This window comes from Mauremys reevesii, linkage group 7, assembly GCF_016161935.1.
Source record: "Mauremys reevesii isolate NIE-2019 linkage group 7, ASM1616193v1, whole genome shotgun sequence".
Taxonomy (NCBI): domain Eukaryota; kingdom Metazoa; phylum Chordata; order Testudines; family Geoemydidae; genus Mauremys; species Mauremys reevesii.
Genome location: NC_052629.1, coordinates 104,879,809 through 104,897,799, shown reverse-complemented (window position 1 = coordinate 104,897,799; position 17,991 = coordinate 104,879,809). Strand labels below are relative to the sequence as shown.

The window sequence follows — 17,991 nt, the reverse complement described above, 5'->3', positions numbered from 1 at the left end:
CACATAGGACAGAAGGCTTCAGCTCTGTGCAGACGTCCGAAGAGAATAGATGTGTTTAATAAAGCCATGAGGCGCAGCGTATTGATTCAGCCTGGTACCCATCATCAGGCTGAGCTTGGGAGGGGCAGGTGGGGAAAAGGGAGCAGTTTAACTTGGTCACTTATGATCCCCCCCACACACACACACCTATCAAACACACAGCTGATTGAGGAGCAGAGGTGTCACATTTCAGAGGCTGAAGACCACTAAAATGGGGAGCTGGAGAGGGCAATGACTTCTAGCACAGGATTTATTCGTGGAGGGGCAGGCTAGTGCGGCACAGTTTTCTGTGACACTGATGTGCAAGGGGGGGGGGGAGAAAAATCCCCCCAGAGGTGACTTTAAGAGGGCACAGGTGTATCTGTGGTGACAGGGCCGTCCTTAGGCATAGGCAGAATAGGCAGCCGCCTAGGGCACCACTAGGTCTGGGGGCACCGCTCTGCCGGGAGCCCAGGCCAGACAGATGGGAAGCAGTGGAGCATGTAAAAACAGGCTGCTGGGTCCTAGGGCACGTTTACACTTACCTGCTGGGTCGACGCGGCAAGTTCGACTGCTCGGAGTTCGAACTATCGCGTCTGATCTAGACGCGATAGTTCGAACCCCGGAAGCGCTAGTTCGAACTCCGGTACTCCACCGTGGCAGGAGGAGTTGCCGGAGTCGACCTTGGAGCCGCGGAGTTCGCTTCCGCGGCGTCTGGACGGGTAAGTGAGTCGAACTAGGGTAGTTCGAATTCAGCTACGTTATTCACGTAGCTGAATTTGCGTACCCTAGTTCGACCCCCGACCTTAGTGTAGACCAGGGCCTAGAGAGAGCCGAATGCAGCACAGTCTGAGGGAGGGGATTGGCTGCTGGGGTCTCTGGGAAGGGGAGGGGGTTGGGGTTGGGGAAGGAGCTCACCTGTGAGTGTGACTCTTTCCTTCTGGCTGAGGTGAGGTGAGGCAGGCTCAGAGGCTCTGGAACCAGGCAGTATCCTTTGTTGTCCCCCATAACATCCATTCTTCTCCCCCACTGCCCCATGGAGCACCCCCTCCTTTCTCCCTCCTCCCCAGGAGCATCCCCTTCTCTCTCCTCCCTCCCCTCCGTCAGGGCTGGGTTGGGTGAGGTGCTGGGGGGTAGGTAGGGGGAGGAGGCTGGCTGCCTGCTGAGGAATGAAAGTGAAAGTAACTCACTTCCTCGGCAGTGAGCCAGAATTAGAATGTCACACAGGGCTGGGCTGGGGATAGCCATATAGCCAGATGTGTGAAAAATCAGGACAGGGGGTTGGGGTAGGGTGAGCATATATCCCTATTTTATAGGGACAGTCCCAATTTTGGGGTCTTTTTCTTATATAGGGTCCTTTTACTCCCCACCCCCTGTCCTGATTTTTCACACTTGCTGTCTGGTCACTCTAGGTGGGGGCAATTGGTGCCTATATAAGACAAAGCCCCAAATATCAGGACTGGCTGTTTAAAATGAGGACATCTGGATCTGGTCACCCTAGCTGGGGAGCGCGTCTCCCCCGGGCTGGCAGCGATCCATCTCATCCGGGGGGAGCTGCACAGGGCAGGATGAGCTGCTGTGGCTCCATGGGTGCCCGTCCTGAGATCAGATGCTGTGCTAACTTCACCATGGTCCGTTGGGCTGGTGGTGGTGCCCATTGGCATGTGATCGGACCTGAGGGTTTGCTGCTGCTGTTGCCACTCTGCACCCCAAGAGGTGGATTTTGGGGTCTACTGAAGCTGTTGGACCAGCAGGCTGGGGGGTGAGCCAAGCATGAAAGCAGTACTGTGTTGCCATTTAGATTGTCATTTAACAACTTTGTTTGCCAAAAATGCTTGCTAACAATCTTGAATCCAATTTCAATATATTTTTTTAAATCAATATCTTAGCCAAAAACAGAAAATTAAGTTGTTGACAATTATTAGTGACAGGTTTGGTTTGAGGCAGGGAGTGGACCAGTTTTCATCAGAGAAACAAAAAATGTTGACTGACTTTCCTATAGCCTGTTACTCCTGATAAGAGCCCTCCAACAACTGTAATATGCTCATCTCCTTATTAGTGTTTAGAGCAGGGGTCGGCAACCTACGGCACACGTGCCAAAGGTGGTAGGTGAGCTGATTTTTGATGGTACGCAGCGGCAGGCTGAGCGGCTCAGCCCATCACTGCTCTGGGGTTCCGACTGCTGCACTATTGCCAGCTGGGATACTGGCCACCGGCCCCACTCAGCACCCGCTGCTGGCCTGGGGACCCCCAAGGAACCCCAGGCTGGCAGCGGGCTGAGCAGGCCGGCTGAACCACTCAACCTGCTGTCAGCCTGGGGTTCCATTCATTCAGCCGGCAGTGGGCTGAGTGGGCTGGTGGCGGGCTGAGCAGGGCCGGTGGGGAGCTGAGTGGCTCAGTCTGCTGCCAGTCTGGGGTGCTGGCAGCACTCAGCCTGCTGCTACTCCGGGGTTCCAGCTGTCAGCCCCTTGCCAGTCAGGAGCCCAGCCGCCGGCCCCACTCTGCCTCCTGCCAGCCTGGGTAAGCAGAACCCCAGGCTGGTAGCAGGCTGAGGGGGCTTGGTGGCCGGGATCCTGGCTGGCAGGAGTTGGTGGTCAGAACTCCAGACCACCAGTGGGCTGAGCAGGGCCTGGGATCCTTGTCTCAGGTTCCAGCTACCAGCCCCGCTCAGCCCGCTTGCCGGTCTGGGGTTCCATTTACTCAGCTGGCAGCGGGCTGAGCAGGACCAGTGGCCAGGACCTCAGATAATAACAATAGTTTATTTATATAATATAGACATAGAGAGAGACCTTCTACAAATGTTAAAATATATTACTGGCACAAGAAACCTTAAATTACAGTGAACTTGGCACACCACTTCTGAAAGGTTGCCGACTCCTGGTATAGACTGACCATATGTTGTACTAAGATTCTCCTGCTTTTTTTTTTCCTGTGAGTCGGTATAGCTTTTGCCAGCCCAGAAGTTGGGCAGCCAATGTTTTACGTTTTCACAATGTTTTGTCCAACTTTCATAAAGTAAATACATAGTTAATATGGGTTAAAAAGGCCAGGGACACTTCCTTGTGAAGAATCTGTACAGCAGATCATGCTAGAGCTGTGAAAATGTCAGTTTTTGATGGAACTTTAGAGGCAGTGATTTATCATGTGAATGTGCTGCTATTGCCAATGTCTTTCCAAACAAAAATAAGGCACAATAGGACTTCTGTAACATTTCTGTGCTACCTTAATCTAGATGAGATGATTCTGTGCTGACTTCATTTTGGTCACTTTGTGCTTTACCTAGCAGTAAAACTAGGGTTATATTTTCCCACTGCTTGGAAACCCAGCTTATTAAACTGATTTTGCAGCCAAAAAAGCCAGAAAGATTGCTTTTAATTAAAAACAAATCTTTGTTTCAATAACTCTTCATATAAATTTCCAATAACATTTTGACAAATTAAAAAAATTATATTATTTGCATCATTCTGTCAAATCAGAATTTTTTCTATAGGGCTACTTCTTTAGTGCTAGTGCATCAGCATTACAGTGTGCTTAATTAAGTTAAACTGGTTTTAATAACGTGAATGTGGCAAGTTTTCCAATACTGTATGCTTATATTTGTGTTGCTAAGAGCAGATCAGGCACAGGGGCACCAGTTTAATAATCTAGCCTAGGGCACCATAAATCCTAAGGACGGCCCTGTGTGGTGATTCACCATGGGGCAGGTCACAAAACAGCACCTTAGCAAAAGGCGCAGCGGCGCTTGCAGAAGCTGTGGAGAAACTTCACAAGCCTTTCCACCCATCTATCAGAGCGCTCGCAGTCCCCTTTGAAAGCGGGTGACACAACAATCAATGTGGAGCCCAGGAAGTTAATCCGTATCCAGAACATTTTAATAAATAAAAACTTTACAAAACAAAAAAATCAATGTGTCCCCATTGGCGCTAGGCGTCTCTTACAGTCTTAACACCATTTGACTAGTAATAAAAGTTTCTGATGGGTTTAGTTTGCAGCACTGAGCTTTGTACCGCATGGACCACAAAGATCTCACAGCAGGGGAATTTCTGAGACTTGCCATGAACTCCTCTTATTAATTATTATTATTATAAAATAAGGCATCTTAAACAAAGCCCTGTTTATTTGCATGTAATTTAAGGTCATTGCTTCCTTTGTGGAGAGTTAGAATGATCTGCGATCGGCTGCATTTTAACAATTGCTTTTCCCCTTGTGGTGCATCTCTTGCTCCTTCTCCTCTGTGCAATATGATGTCGTAAGGGCTTATTTATATCATCATAATCGGTTGCCATGGAGATGATCATAATGCCACAAGTACCGGACTGGGAGCTGTGGATGGAGAGAGAGTAGCAAAGGGCTGCAAAGGTGCGGACTGCTGCTGAAATGCACATTTGCACAGCCACATAGACATGCAGTAAATTATGTACGTACACACCCGGGCACAACAGGCACACCTATTCACCCACACACACACAATCATATGTGCACACACACCCACAGGCATACACATTTATATTCACGCACAGACACGTTCCTGCATGCACACAATGCATACATTCTGTACATGTTTAGAGCAGGCAGGCAGTGACCTGCCTCTGCTGCAGGCCTCCAGGGGGTACCAGAAGCCCTCAGGCTCACAGCTCCCCACTTCCTCTGAATGCACAAGATGTCACATCTGTGCCAATGAGCATGTGCTATTTGCACACCAGCTCCCCGCCCCAGCAGCTGGGAGCATGCATTACCGACAGGCTACCACTCACCAGCTCTGCTTTTCTGAAGGCCACATTTTGCACTGCTGGTTCCTCCTCAGGGCATGACGCACATCAGCCACAGTAAAGCAGGCACAGGCCCCGTCCTGCAGGGCGATGGGACCTTCTCACTGGCCAATTTCCCAGCATGCCTTTGTCACAAGTGGATCATCGATCTTGCTGATTAGTGCCTGTTTGTGTCCTGGGGCAACAGCCGGAAATGGCAGGCATTTCTGCTGGGCTCCCACATGTGTCTGGCGAGGTGTCATCTCTCTTCAGATACTACTGACAAAGACGTAGGAGAAGTGACTGGTTCAGGGGCTTGGTAATGGGCTATGGAGCCTTTCACCTCTGGGTCACTCATTTACACAGATGCCGGGTCAGTATCAATTGCCCGTTGTTACCCTCTGGCGGTTGTTTAGTAACCTACGTGAGATGAGAACCTGGTCTCAGTCCAGTGGGGGAGTTTCACTGAAACCGCTATCCCAAGTGGCACTGTTGCTGGCAGTCTCAGCAGGGGTTTGGCCATGGAGACAGAACTCAGCCTGACAGGTCATCCAGGACACAGCGGGGAGGCAACATGGGGAAAGCTGCCTGTGCTGGAGTTGGCACCAGACCTGTTCCAACAACGAACAGAGAGGAGTTTGGTCTCCAGGTCTGTCTGGGCAGGGAGGAAGGGCAGACTGAGAACACAAGTGTTCAGCTTGTACTCTTGAGCAGCTGGGAGTGCTGTCAAAGCTGCCATGTGGCCCAAATAAATGTGTTACCTGTCTATGTATACGATTCAGAGGTAGGTATGCTTCAGAGAGATCACAGAAGGCACCGAAATTAATTAATGTAATTAACTAAGCATCTTTCACCCTCATGAAATTCACTTATTGTTGCATATAATAATCATAATCATAATATAAACAAAGCCATGGATTAAAGAGACCAACAGAATTTTTTAAAATGTGAACTCAGTGCAGGAAGAAAAACAATTGTATTTAAGGTAAAGATTGCCCGTATTGTTAATACATATTATTGGAGGGACTCCCAGCTTTTCACATTGCCACAGTGTGATATGACAACATATAATGGATTTCTCAACTGCCCGAAGCCATTGTAGGAATAAATCCCTTTTAATATTCATGTGCGGTCTTTGAGAAAATAGATGTAAGCAGTTAATACTTTTCTATAGACAAAACAATGCAGTTTATCAACCCAAAATATGTGCGTGAAACAAAAAATCCCAAAGCTCCTGGGCTTGCTCTTTTCACAAATCAGAGAAGAGTAAGAATTCCCACAAAACAAACAGAGGTCTGGAGTGGCCGAGGAGCTGGAGATGGGCAGGGCAGGGGCCAAGATACTTGCTGGCCTGTTCCTTAGTGCTGATAAAGAGGACACTGAAACAGTGAGAAGTGGTGTGCCTGTTGCAAATGGAACTCTGGGTTGCTGTCACCAGGGCACGAGGGGATATATGGGCTATGCAGCAAAAATAGATGCCGCTCATTAAAGAGCTTTAGTGCTCTTCAAGGTGGAAGGAAACTTGCCCCATGGCTTTTAACAGGAGAGAGAAGGGCCCCCAGACCCTACTGCAGCAACATGGATTTCTGTATTTCAGTCAGGGTGATCAGATGTGCTGATTTTATAGAGACAGCCCTGATATGTGGGGCTTTTTCTTATACAAGCGCCTATTACCCCCTGCCCCCGTCCTTATTTTTCACATTTGTTATCTGGTCACCCTAATTTCAGTACGGAAGGGCAGCCTGCCGAGACTGCAATATTATTATTGCTTAATATTTACATTGCAGTGGTACCCAGCGATGTCAGTCAGCATCAGGGCCCTGTGGAGTTGGATGCCGTACAAATACATGCAAAAGCAAGACCCTGCTTCCCAAGGCGCTTACATTCTAAGAAGACACGTGCCATATGGTGAGGAGTCCCAGCCCCGGAGTGCCCCATCCATATCACTCGAGTAAAGATGGAAAACTGCCTCCTGAGAGCAGTAGTGTCTGCAGGCTGACTGGCCATATTAAAAGATACGGCCCTGCCACATTCTTATGCTATACAGGTGCTGCTACCACTGGGCCTGTGCCATGCAACCTCTTGGGTTGGGTAAAAATTGGGCAGCCCCGCTGCACAGCATGTACAAGGAAAGCAAGCCTGACATCTCATAGCCTACATCAGCTGCAAAAGAAAGGACGTCAGGGGGCCAACAGCAGTCACTGAAGGGCACTGAATGCCAAGAAATTCGTGAGTAGGGAGCAGTCTGTGCAGCCAGCTGATGGCTATTCTGTTTCCCACGGTCAGCTCTGTGTTCCTGCTTCCTCTTTTGTAGCTGCTCTATTAAACCTGCAGGGGTTTTATCTCTCTTTCTTTACACAGCGGAGCAAGGGAAAGCAGCAGCATAGACAATCCCTTGTTCCTTTGCGTGAGGTGTTTAAATGTAATACACAGTTGAAAAAAAGCAAAGGGACACAGGGAACACAGTTTAACCCTCAAAACCCTCGGACCCTTCCACCCACCCGGCCAAATGAATCCTCATGGTGAGGTATGAATGTAGATAGATAGATAGATTCATATCCACTCTGTCTAAGTGGATATGGGCAAAACGGGGTGGTACATTTGATTTTGCAAAAGCAAAGGCAGTTCAGAGATGGAACACCTTTTATCTAAACCTCCATACCTTGTGGGGGAGGGGATTGCACACCTGTTTCCAGTTTGGGTGCATCTCCAAGTGCAAGAGAGGGAATATAGAATTTCTGTAATGCCTTCATCACCACAAGCTCTAGGTACCATGTACAAGCTTAAATGCAAGCACCAGAAATCCAGAAGGCTCATGTTCCTGTGATGTCTGAGGTTGTGGGGCTGGCCAAGTGATTTGCTTGGTGCATACATTGCCTCTGAAAGTGCACAGGCAAAAGCCGTAAATGATGCCACTTACAGCCTTTTATGCCAGCAGGAGGCAACAACATTGTACCTGACTCAGATCAGGATAGTCAAGGTCTATCCTCAAGAGAGTCCACTGACTTTGACCCAAACCAAAATATAGGCAAGAGTTTGACACCACTCTGAATTTCACAGTTCACCCAAAGCCCCAAGCCTGCAATGAGTTTCAGAGGTGCTTAACTTTACTCTTGTGAGTAGTGCAATTGGTTTCTGTGGGACTACTCACATGAATACAGATTAGTGCATGCGTAAGTTTCTATCAGATTAGGGCCTTAGTTTGAACTATCCGTAGTATACCTGACATGCTCTGATTTTGACAGTTCAGGAACCTAAGACCCCTATAGCTTAAAGACGCTAAGGTAAAATCCTAGGCATTCCCTGTTTTGCTATCAATTCCCTGTTTTGCTTGTGACTAGCAAAGTGGAGAAAAAAAATAATTTACTTGCAGGTTGTTTGCATTTGTCACCAATCAACTTAGCTTATTATGATATTATTATTTATGTTGTGGGAGCATCTAGGATCCCCAGTCATGAACCATGCCCCCATCATGCTAGGTTCTGTACAAACACAGAACAAAAACCTGGTCCCAGCCCCGAAAAGCTTAGACAATGAAAACAAACTGGGTTGGGAGAGGAAGGCTGGTTAGGGGTTATAACACACGCCTGGGGCTTGGAAGACGTGAGTTCTGTTCTCTGCTCTGCTACAGAGTTATCTTGTGAGCTGGGGCAAGTCACTTAGTCTACCTGCCTCAGTTTCCCATCTGTAAAATGGGGGCGACGACACTTTGCTTTCTTGTGAGGATAAATACACTAAAGCATGGGAAGCACTTTGAGATCTACTGATGAAAAGTGCGGTCTAAGAGTTGGGTGTTATTACTGTCACTTTCTCTGTCTGCATTAACGCAAAGAAGTTGGGTCAGCCAGGCTAATTCAGCATAGCTAAATAATGCTAGCCAGATTCATCCCAGCTGAGGACAAACCAATTATGGTTTAGGTTTCGAACACTGCAGGAAAGATTTCAGTTTTTCTTAAAACATTTATGGACCCATTTCCATAAACACTACGTTTTGTAAATCCCAATTTTATTTTCCTACCCAAAACCTTGTAGCCAAAGTGCTGTATGTATCTTTTTAAATACATGGTCGTTTTATACCATGTTCTTGGCAGTATGAAAGTGGGTCAGTTATATAGGTCACATCCTTTCTGAAAATTGAATAGATTAGGAGAAGATTGGGTGCAGGTACGAGGAGAGAGATTTTCCCGCAGCAAAGCAGAGGTGTCTTTTTTAAAAGGAAAAGAAAAAGTTTCACCTTTTAATTGTTGTATCGAGTGGCTCATCGACGGAGCTTTTTGTTCAATATCTTTTTTACCACTAAGATTTTCTAATCAAAGTCTTTTCCTTCCTCATCCCAGCTCACCAGACTCTGTCATTGATCTGAAATTGGCAAGGAAAGAGGAAAACTGGCCCCTGGAAAAGAGAACACAATTAACACCCAAGTGGCTCCAATTCATGGGTGTCTTTCAACATCTCACACCTCTCTGGGTCTATGCTCTCTTTCTTTTATTTTCCCTTTTGTGCTCCTGAGTTTTCTTTAAGAAAAGCCTTTGTCAGCAGCCCAGAAAGAAGATTAAAGCATCCGTCAGAGGGAAACAGGTTGCTTTTGTGGCCGAGTCCTTAATCCACTTTATTAAAATGTTCCAAATCTTCTTCGAGAGAAAAGATCACAGGAAATTTCCCCCATCACCCCTGGCATACAATTCTTTGGATACCTGCATGTCATTAGAGGCTGCAAAAAAAAAAGCAAAAAAAAAAAAAGCAAGGAAAGAAAACGAAAAGGGGACTGGATGGGTTGGTAAAAATGGGCTACAGAGCCTGTCACGTTAACGTCCCTGGTTCCAATCTGGCCCCAAGCTAGAAGCGATTGGAGCTGTTACTATCTCAGGGCTGTTTGTGTCAATTGAGTTGGTGGGTCCCTGGGTATGTCTCCACTAGAAAGGCTACAGCAGCACAGCTGCAGTGCTGGAGTGGAGACACTTACTGCAGCGAGGGGAGGGGTTGTTCCATCATTGTAGTAAATCCACCTCCCTGAGCAGCTTCTCCCATCGACCTAGCGCTGCCTACGCTGGGGCTTAGACTGGCTTCACTACGTCATTCAGAGGGGTGGATTTTTCAAGCCACGTAGCTCAGTCACTTAAGTCTCAGGTGTAAACCAGCCCTCAGTCTATTTTGCCATTGAGACTGAACATACAGAACCCTTTCCTCCATGGAGCAGGCCCCTCCTGAGCAGGTCTGTGGCTAAAGAGGCTCTCGTCCCCTGAGGCTGTCGGGCTGGTGCCTGTCATACCCTTTACTTATGGAATGTGATTGAAAAAAGGGTGCAGGCTGCCTGTGATGAAGAGCAGCAGACACCTCCTGGGAAGCAAATCCAGATCTGGATCCAGACTGCAGTTGGGTCTATCACTATTTCATACATTGGCATGCAAACCCGATCCTTGCCCAAGGACAGCTCATCTGATCCTGCCCTTCCCTCCTGGAGTCATAAGGCTCTGTCTGACTGCTGACATCACAAATGGTTACCGTGGAGGTGATGTGATGTCACACAGAGTCTTTTGGCCATAGGTGGGCTAACGACTGGGAGGAGCAGATGGATTTTTGGATGATTTCTTCTTTACGCTAATGTCTTCATGGAGAAAAAGTGAGGGGAGAGAAATACCAAAGACTGGAGTATGAGATGAGTCTGAACCAAACCACTGCCAGACTCTGGGGAGTTTCTCAGCTCAGGCCTCTCTGGCCCTAATTGTCAGGTCTGGCTGAGCTGTGTTTGTTGCGGGACACTAGTGCGTAGGACAAAGGTGATTTTCTGCCACTTTTGCAATCTCCCATCCCATTACCTGAGGCTGGAAACAGCCCCAAGTGGATGGTAGCGAAGTCTAAGATAGCTGGAACCAAGCAGCCACCTTCACCCCTCCTCTTGCCTCCTCCAAACCACTTGCCCAGCACCCCTGTGCACTGGGGTCTGCAGGAGGGATCCCCTACAACCAGTGAAATAGCTGCATTGGCCCCTTTGCTCACTGGAGTAGCACAGGACAGTGCCAACCACCTGATCCAATGAGTTCTCCTGTCGTGAGGAAGTATATTTGGTATTAATTGCAGATAGTTTGATATTATATCCACCTCTATCTGAGATACCGAATCTCTCCATGCCCATTGTGGGTACGTCCACACTATGATCAAGCACCCACAGCTGGTCCATGTCCACTGACAGGCTCACAGAGCTTGGGCTACCGGCCTATAAAATTGCAGTGTAAATGTCTGAGCACCCAGAGGGGTCCCAGACATCAGGCTCCAGCCTGTGCCCAAACATCTACGCTGCCATTTTATCGCCCCACAGCCCCAGCCCATGTCAGCAGCATGGGCCAGAGGCAGGTGTTCTATTGCAGTGCAGACATACCTGATGTGATCTTGTGTGAAAGTAGCTATGTAACTTCCATAACTTCATTTTTCTCTTTACATTTCTAAAACAGGCACGTGTCTGCATGGGCAGAGAGGATGTATGCTACTACAGACATACACACTCGGCATGCTCTCTTGGGGAACCTTTACTTTTGTTCTTTCTTGCATTGCTGTTTCCCTTAGTCTAAAATAAGTCATCCAGTCTGAGAGCATATGGCTGAGCTTTGAATATGGAAAACATAACAAGAAACCTGATGACAAGGATGGGAGAAGAAGCACTGAAGAGGCCTCTGAGCTAAGAGAGAAGAAAAGTAAATGAGAGAACACAGTAACAGCTCAGCATTAGCTCTGCCTCATAAAAGGGTAGACTCGTTAAAAATTTAAAGGTGCAGTACAGAGAAAACAAAATCATTACAGTTACATACACCACAACGTACACAACAGATTGACTTTCCACTGGCTTTTAGCTCTCCTGGAGTAAGAGTACCAAAGTAATTTGCTTTTAACGTGGGTAGCTGTGGTCATAAAAATGCAGTTGTAAAGACGGCACTTATTGTTACTATTTGTATTGCGGGAGCACGTAAAGGTCTCAGCTAGGATGGGGGCCCCATTGTGCCAGTCCCTGCACGAAAGAGCTAGCAATCAAAGGGGCAGATTTTTAAATGGGACAAGTGCTCCTAAACTCCGCAAACACACTTTAAAAAAATCTCCCCTTAAATAGACAAGACAGACAGAGGTTGGGAGAAAGACAGCATTAGTGTTCTCATTGACAGAGATACTGAGAGATTAAGTGACTTGCCCAAGGTCACACAGGAAGTCTGTGGCAGAGCCAGGATTTGAACCCAGGTCTCAGTGCAGTCCCTTAATCACAAAATCATCTTTCCTCTGTGTTTACAGCAGATAGGTTACTGTGTTTTGAATTAGCTAAAGCTCTAGTTCCAGGCAGAGTGCCATGTAGTAGTCTAACCTTGGTGTCTCATGTTCATTTATTCTCTCACAATGGCCGGCCCTCCATAGATATTTGCTCTATTTTAGTGTCTATTTGAAAGCCTTTTAAAGTTGCTTTTGTGCTTGGAGATCCACCTCACGCTTCTTTCCGCTCCATCCATCTTCCCAACAAACTCTAAAGCGAGGGCATCGCTGGCAGTTCTGTCAGTGATACGTGAAGCAGAACAGAATCCAGTTCACTCTGCTGCAGCTAGACTCATTCAGTAGCACTGACAAAAGAAGCAACTTGATTTTATCAGTGAACTGAGCAGATACAACTGGGCAGACAGATGCAGGGAGCAAATAGAAGCAGTACCAGAGGGCCGGTTTGCTTGGGTGAGGGGTTTGGTTGGTTTTTGAACAGATGCACCTTTCTGACCACAGCCACCTCCTTGTTAATGGGGAAGATAAGAAAACGCGATGGATCAGTAGATGGAGGAATACAGTGATGGAAGGTCTCAGTGGGGCACGTTGGTCCCAATGATCCGCCACCTACTCTGCAATTTATTTCTTGTTCTGAATGCATTTGCTGGTTTGAATGACAACTGGGTGGCATTTCTGCAATTAAGCCTATCAAAGGGAGATGATTTGACATGGAGTCGGCCTCATATTTATTACCCCATGTTTTTGTTTATGCGTAGAGGTGCTGCCAACCATCTCCCTAGCGAGGCCATACAAGTTCGCAACAGCAGACACTGGGTTATTAACCAAGGATCTTCTCTTGACATTTGAAGCCAGCACAGCTAAACTATATAACCTCAGACTGTCCTAACAAGCAATCTCTAAATAATAAATATGCAACAGCAAGAGAAAGTATTTTTTCCCAGTGACGCACTTCAATGAGTGGATGGCTCAACAAGTCTTTTCCATGGCTGTTTTCCCCTCTTTGCAAATATTGAGATTTATGGCAGGAGGGGAAGGGGGAAAATAAGGCAGATGTGCTCAGGGAGAAACTGGAGGAATAACAGATTCCACCCCATCTCTTGCCTCACTGTTTCCCAGATGCCCCCATAAATTGTGAACTAACTGAACAGCTTTGGCACCTGGATGGAATTAGCCCTGGTGGCTGAAATGATAGGTGGAATCATCCATTCTTCCAGTCTGCTAATGTGAGGGCCACTTGCCCAGAGCTTTTGAGTTCTGGTAGCAATTGCCCACCACTCATGATGACGAGGCAGGGGAAGAGAGTCTGTGGTGGGTTTTTTTTTTGCAAGGAAGCACTAGCACTGGTGAAGGGCCCTTCCATTCCCATTTTTCAAATGATGGGTCAAATCCCAAGGTCTTTATGTAACACTGACAGACCCTGGGCATCGGCAGGCGAGGTTGGACCTGGGACCTCTAGAGCTAAATGCGTGAGCCTCTACCGCATGAGCTAAAAGCCATATGGCTGCAGAGCAGACTCATTAATCTCTCTCTCTCTAAGTGGTCTCGGTGCCATTAGATGGGACACATTACCTCCCAGGTTATTGAATATTCCAGGCCTTACCCAAATACACGCTACAGCCAATTCTTGTTAACTAAACTAAAATTTATTAAAAAAACAAAAGAGAGAGAGTATGGGTTAAAAGATCAGTATACATACAGACATGAGTTCAATTCATTGAGATGCAGATTCATAGCAGAGATGGTAAGCTTTGTAGTTGCAAAGAGTTCTTTCAAAAACAGTTCATAGGTTATAGTCCAATGTCAAAATATCATATTCAGGGTGTACCAGCATAACTAGGACCTAAGTCTTGTGACTCAAACTTCCCCTGATGAAGCCTAAGCAGAACTGAGATGACGGAATCTGGACCCAAGGATCTCTTATACAATTTCATGTCCTCTTTGACAAGTTGGGATTTCCTCGGGGGACAAAAGGTAATTAGGATGACTTTGAAGGAGGTCCATCACCAGTACTTAGATATACAGATTAACATAAGGCCATTTGCTTGTTCCTCCACCATTCACAGTACATTTCAAAGAGAGCCGAATACCGAGATATCCCGTATTTACAATTCATTTAAATGCTAGGATGTTCTTTTGATCTCTGAACTAACAGAATACAGCATAGACAGGGACTGTTGATTACATTGTCGACCCTACTCATACATATATAAATACGCAAAAACACAAACATTATCTCTCCACATGTCTTTTGAGGGTTATTTATTTTGCAGGATGTTTAACCCTTTCAAGCCATGTGTCACACCTCTACAGGGTCACTCTCCTGACTCACTGCTGCACTTTGAAGTCTTTGAACAAGGAACATCTGGCCTCGGGGACCCTGAAGAATATGCTACGGGAAGGTCTTGCCACCGAGGTCACACAGATGCAAACATCAGCAGAATACATACGATGCTTATCCAAAAAGCTATTTTTGTTCATTAAAAGCTAGTTACTAGCTGTATCTCCCCAATAACCTGGAGTGCTTGCTTGGTTAATTTAAGCAAGCAGAGCTTTGACGAAGTAATTTTACTGTCCTCGGGGATCTGCCAGCTTATGCCGGTCTTCACTATTTCAGATGAAATTGAGTTAATTTTCGTTGAAATTGCTTCTTAGCAGACAAACACATTCCCCATCATTGTGAGCTTATGCCACTGCAGCTCTATTATTCTTTAATTTACACACCCCAGCAGCGAGGGATTAATGCCTGAGACATACAAAAGGCTACAGAGTGGAGAGGGGAAGGAGAGGAGAGAGGGAGAGTGGAGCTCTGTGGGGAATAGGTAATGGTGTTTTAGTTGTATAGTCAAAACATTTAAAGTTTGGCATTAACATGAAGTCAACTCCTGTTGTCCTTTCACTCTGGAAATTCAACACCCAAGTTCTCAGGGCAGCAAAATCTGAGCGACTCAGCCACATTGGAGATTGCATAAAGCCCTTCTTGGATTGATGGACTACGAAGGCAATAAACTGCTCCGAATCCAGGAACCGATTGACAGAGAGCTAGGTGGCATCAAGCAGAACTGCATGAAGTGGCTATATCTTTTGACAGCATCTTCCTTGCAAGTCCTGGCTTCAAACAGAAGTCCCATGCGAAGAGGCTGCTGGTGAAGCCCCTGGGGTATGTCTCCAGTGCTCTAATACTAGAGCGATGGGGCCATATCTCATCCCAGAGAGATCCTCAATTACTCCTAAAGCAACTCCACATGGACTCAAAGGGTGACTGCAATCGGATATCGGATATGCGGGTATACGTGCCAATGTCCCACTTGGTTCTCTGGTCAGTATCTCTGTTAAGCTACCAGAGATATCTTAGGTTATTATTAATAATAAGTATTACTATTTGTATTACAATAACACTGAGCAGCCCTGGTTATATGCAAGGGGCCCTTTGCTCTAGTTGTGGTACAAACACAGAACAAAAAGCCAGCCCTTGCCCCAGATTGTGTACCATCTAAGTGCAGAACAAGAGACTATCAATGGACAAGACAGGGAAGCACAATGAAGCAATGAGATGATATTGTCTAAACAGACAAGACAGACACAGAGTGGGGGAAGGGTTGTTACACACCCGCAGAGTGAACAATGTGATGGTGGCAAATGTCATGTTAGTTCCACATATCTTTTTTTTTTAATGTCCTAACCCGGGCACTGCTGATGACTGGTAAGAATGGTAACTAATGAATACAGAGCAACTATCCTGTTCTTATTTAATTTAAAAAAATGTACAATATATATCTAAACTGTGCAGGCTGTGATCATATCCATCCCCCCAACCTTCAGATGGCTCTGGTCTTCTGAGATCCGTGTTTCTCAAGCTTTGTAAGCTGGCAAGCCCTTATGTGAATTCAAAAATGTTCATGACTCTTTTTTACGTTTACTATAAAAGTAAGAGTTAAAAAATGTATTAATGGTAACTACGATAAGCCTCGATCATTCATTTGTGTGCACATTTCAAGGCTGACAAGTTGAGGGGAGTGGAGGAGCTTCAGATTGTAATAAAATCTCCAATGCCTCATGACTGCCCCCTACCCCCGATTGCCTTTCACAATCCCCTTAGGGTCACAACCCACCAACTGGGAAACACTGTCTGAGACTATAAGCACTCCAGGGCAGGGACTTTCCCTTTCTTCCTGTGTCTATGGATAGCACCTATCCCAGTGTGACTATTACCAGAGCGCCAAGACTACTGTAACTACAATGCTAGTATGCAAGATGACATCATTTGGAAGGCAAACCGTGTGTATGGGTGGGGAGAGGTTGAGGTGAAGGAACTGGCATCAACTGTGTTTTGTCAGGACTACCCCTAGATGGCTGGGAATGAGTTGGCAATGGGAAGGCACCCAATCAGATTCATGGCGAGGCAGGGTCAAGGAACACAACATGCTACAGTAAAAGCCCCCCACAGCCCCTCTTACAGTAATGTTACTGCGGCTGTGGGGGTTACCATGATCTTGCAGAATTCTTTCTTTGAATGCGGGAGAGCAGAATGTGCCATGGAAAGGAGGGCAGCCGCACTTGGCCTCTCTCACCACTTGCACTGAGGGGGAGACTCAGCAGTGAAAACATGTGTGCAGAGAGAAGGAAGATAAAATTGGAAAGACAGAGAGAGAGAGAGGAGGGGAGGAGAGGAAGCAGAAGAAAAACCTTAATAGAAACACAGTCCGTTGAGATGAACAGTAAATATTGAAAAGCACGGGGTGCATTCAGCTGCCTGGAACTGGAATCTGACTTACAATGCTGGCTGGTATAAATTTATTCCAGCGTTCCACCTGCAAGTCTCAAAAACAACTGAGATTCAGCCTAAAAATGTGTATTAAACAAGTGGCCTATTAGTGCCCGGCAGCACAGGGTAATAAGCCAACTGCATGGGAGAGAAAGGATGGGGGCCCAGATGGAGCTTCTGAGAAGAAACCCTTGAAGATACCGGAACCCCAGCCCCATTGTTTGTAATTCTTCTCCTTGGAAGAAGAGTGTGTAAATCTATTCAGCCTCTGGTTTTAGCAGGACACGGTGCATTATGGGCTTGGGGATGGGGGTGAGAAGCCAAAGAACCCACTCTCAGAGCTACCCTGCTGCTGGTTTGTTTGAAGAATGACCCAGCCTCATTATTTTCACACCCATTAGACATCTCACTCTGGACACAAAGACACTTGTGCTGTGTTTAAATGAGGCATTTTCAGAGACTACAATTTATTCAAGTCAACATGGTGCTGAGGAAAGGTGCCAGACTGACAGTCCTGGAGGCTGGAGTCCTCTCTTTTTCCACAGCACCAGGAGCTGTTCAGGCAAGGAGAGAGCCAGCTTCCCAGACAGAGCCCCATCAAACCTGCCCGGCAGAGGCCATCCCTGTGGGGGAGAGCAGGGAGCACAGTCTCCATGATTCAGTCAGAGTTTGGTCTTCGAGCCTGCCAATGAGTGGGACAATCACCGATGCTTGTGAGGTGGATACCCATCTACTAGTCATGGGGCTAACCCAGGGGTCGGCAACCTTTCAGAAGTGGTGTGCTGAGTCTTCATTTATTCACTCCGATTTAAGGTGTCGTGAGCCAGTCATACATTTTAACGTTTTTAGAAGGTCTCTTTCTAGAAGTCTATGATATACGGTAGAACTAAACTATTGTTGTATGTAAAGTAAATAAGGTTTTTAAAATGTTTAAGAAGTTTCATTTAAAATTAAATTAAAATGCAGAGCCCCCCGGACCGGTGGCCAGGACCTGGGCAGTGTGAGTGCCACTGAAAATCAGCTTGCGTGCTGCCTTCAGCGCACATGCCATAGGTTGCCTACCCCTGGGCTAACCCATCAGCTCATTTCACCAAATAGGGCATCAAGGGTCATTGGAGCAACAGCTTCCTATCTCCGTTTCAATGGCTCGAACAAGGGAGACTCCAAGTCTTGCACTTAGGTTGCCTCATTCAAAGCCCAGTTCCTAACTAT

The 17,991-nt window shown here is 46.7% G+C and overlaps 3 long non-coding RNA genes across 9 annotated transcripts; 2 read left to right on the top strand and 1 right to left on the bottom strand.

Annotated features, from left to right (window-relative positions):
- Positions 1–4,134: 4,134 nt before the first annotated feature.
- LOC120368898 lies at positions 4,135–10,218 on the bottom strand. Of its 3 annotated transcripts, none has more exons than XR_005582834.1 (4): positions 10,163–10,218; positions 9,001–9,158; positions 4,773–5,042; positions 4,135–4,341 (listed from the first exon to the last, which is right to left on the bottom strand). It is a non-coding gene; the product is annotated as an uncharacterized LOC120368898 (long non-coding RNA). The 3 variants fall into 3 exon arrangements; XR_005582833.1 differs by having other exon boundaries at positions 9,001–9,477; positions 10,163–10,183; XR_005582832.1 differs by having other exon boundaries at positions 9,001–10,189.
- Positions 4,322–9,221, top strand: LOC120368899. The gene is made up of 4 exons (XR_005582835.1): positions 4,322–4,377; positions 6,554–6,674; positions 6,814–6,995; positions 9,104–9,221. It is a non-coding gene; the product is annotated as an uncharacterized LOC120368899 (long non-coding RNA).
- A 95-nt stretch (positions 10,219–10,313) lies between the features above and the next one.
- LOC120368897 lies at positions 10,314–12,947 on the top strand. Of its 5 annotated transcripts, none has more exons than XR_005582829.1 (3): positions 10,314–10,543; positions 11,328–11,530; positions 12,773–12,947. It is a non-coding gene; the product is annotated as an uncharacterized LOC120368897 (long non-coding RNA). The 5 variants fall into 5 exon arrangements; XR_005582831.1 differs by having other exon boundaries at positions 11,216–11,530; XR_005582828.1 differs by having other exon boundaries at positions 10,314–10,831.
- Positions 12,948–17,991: the final 5,044 nt, after the last annotated feature.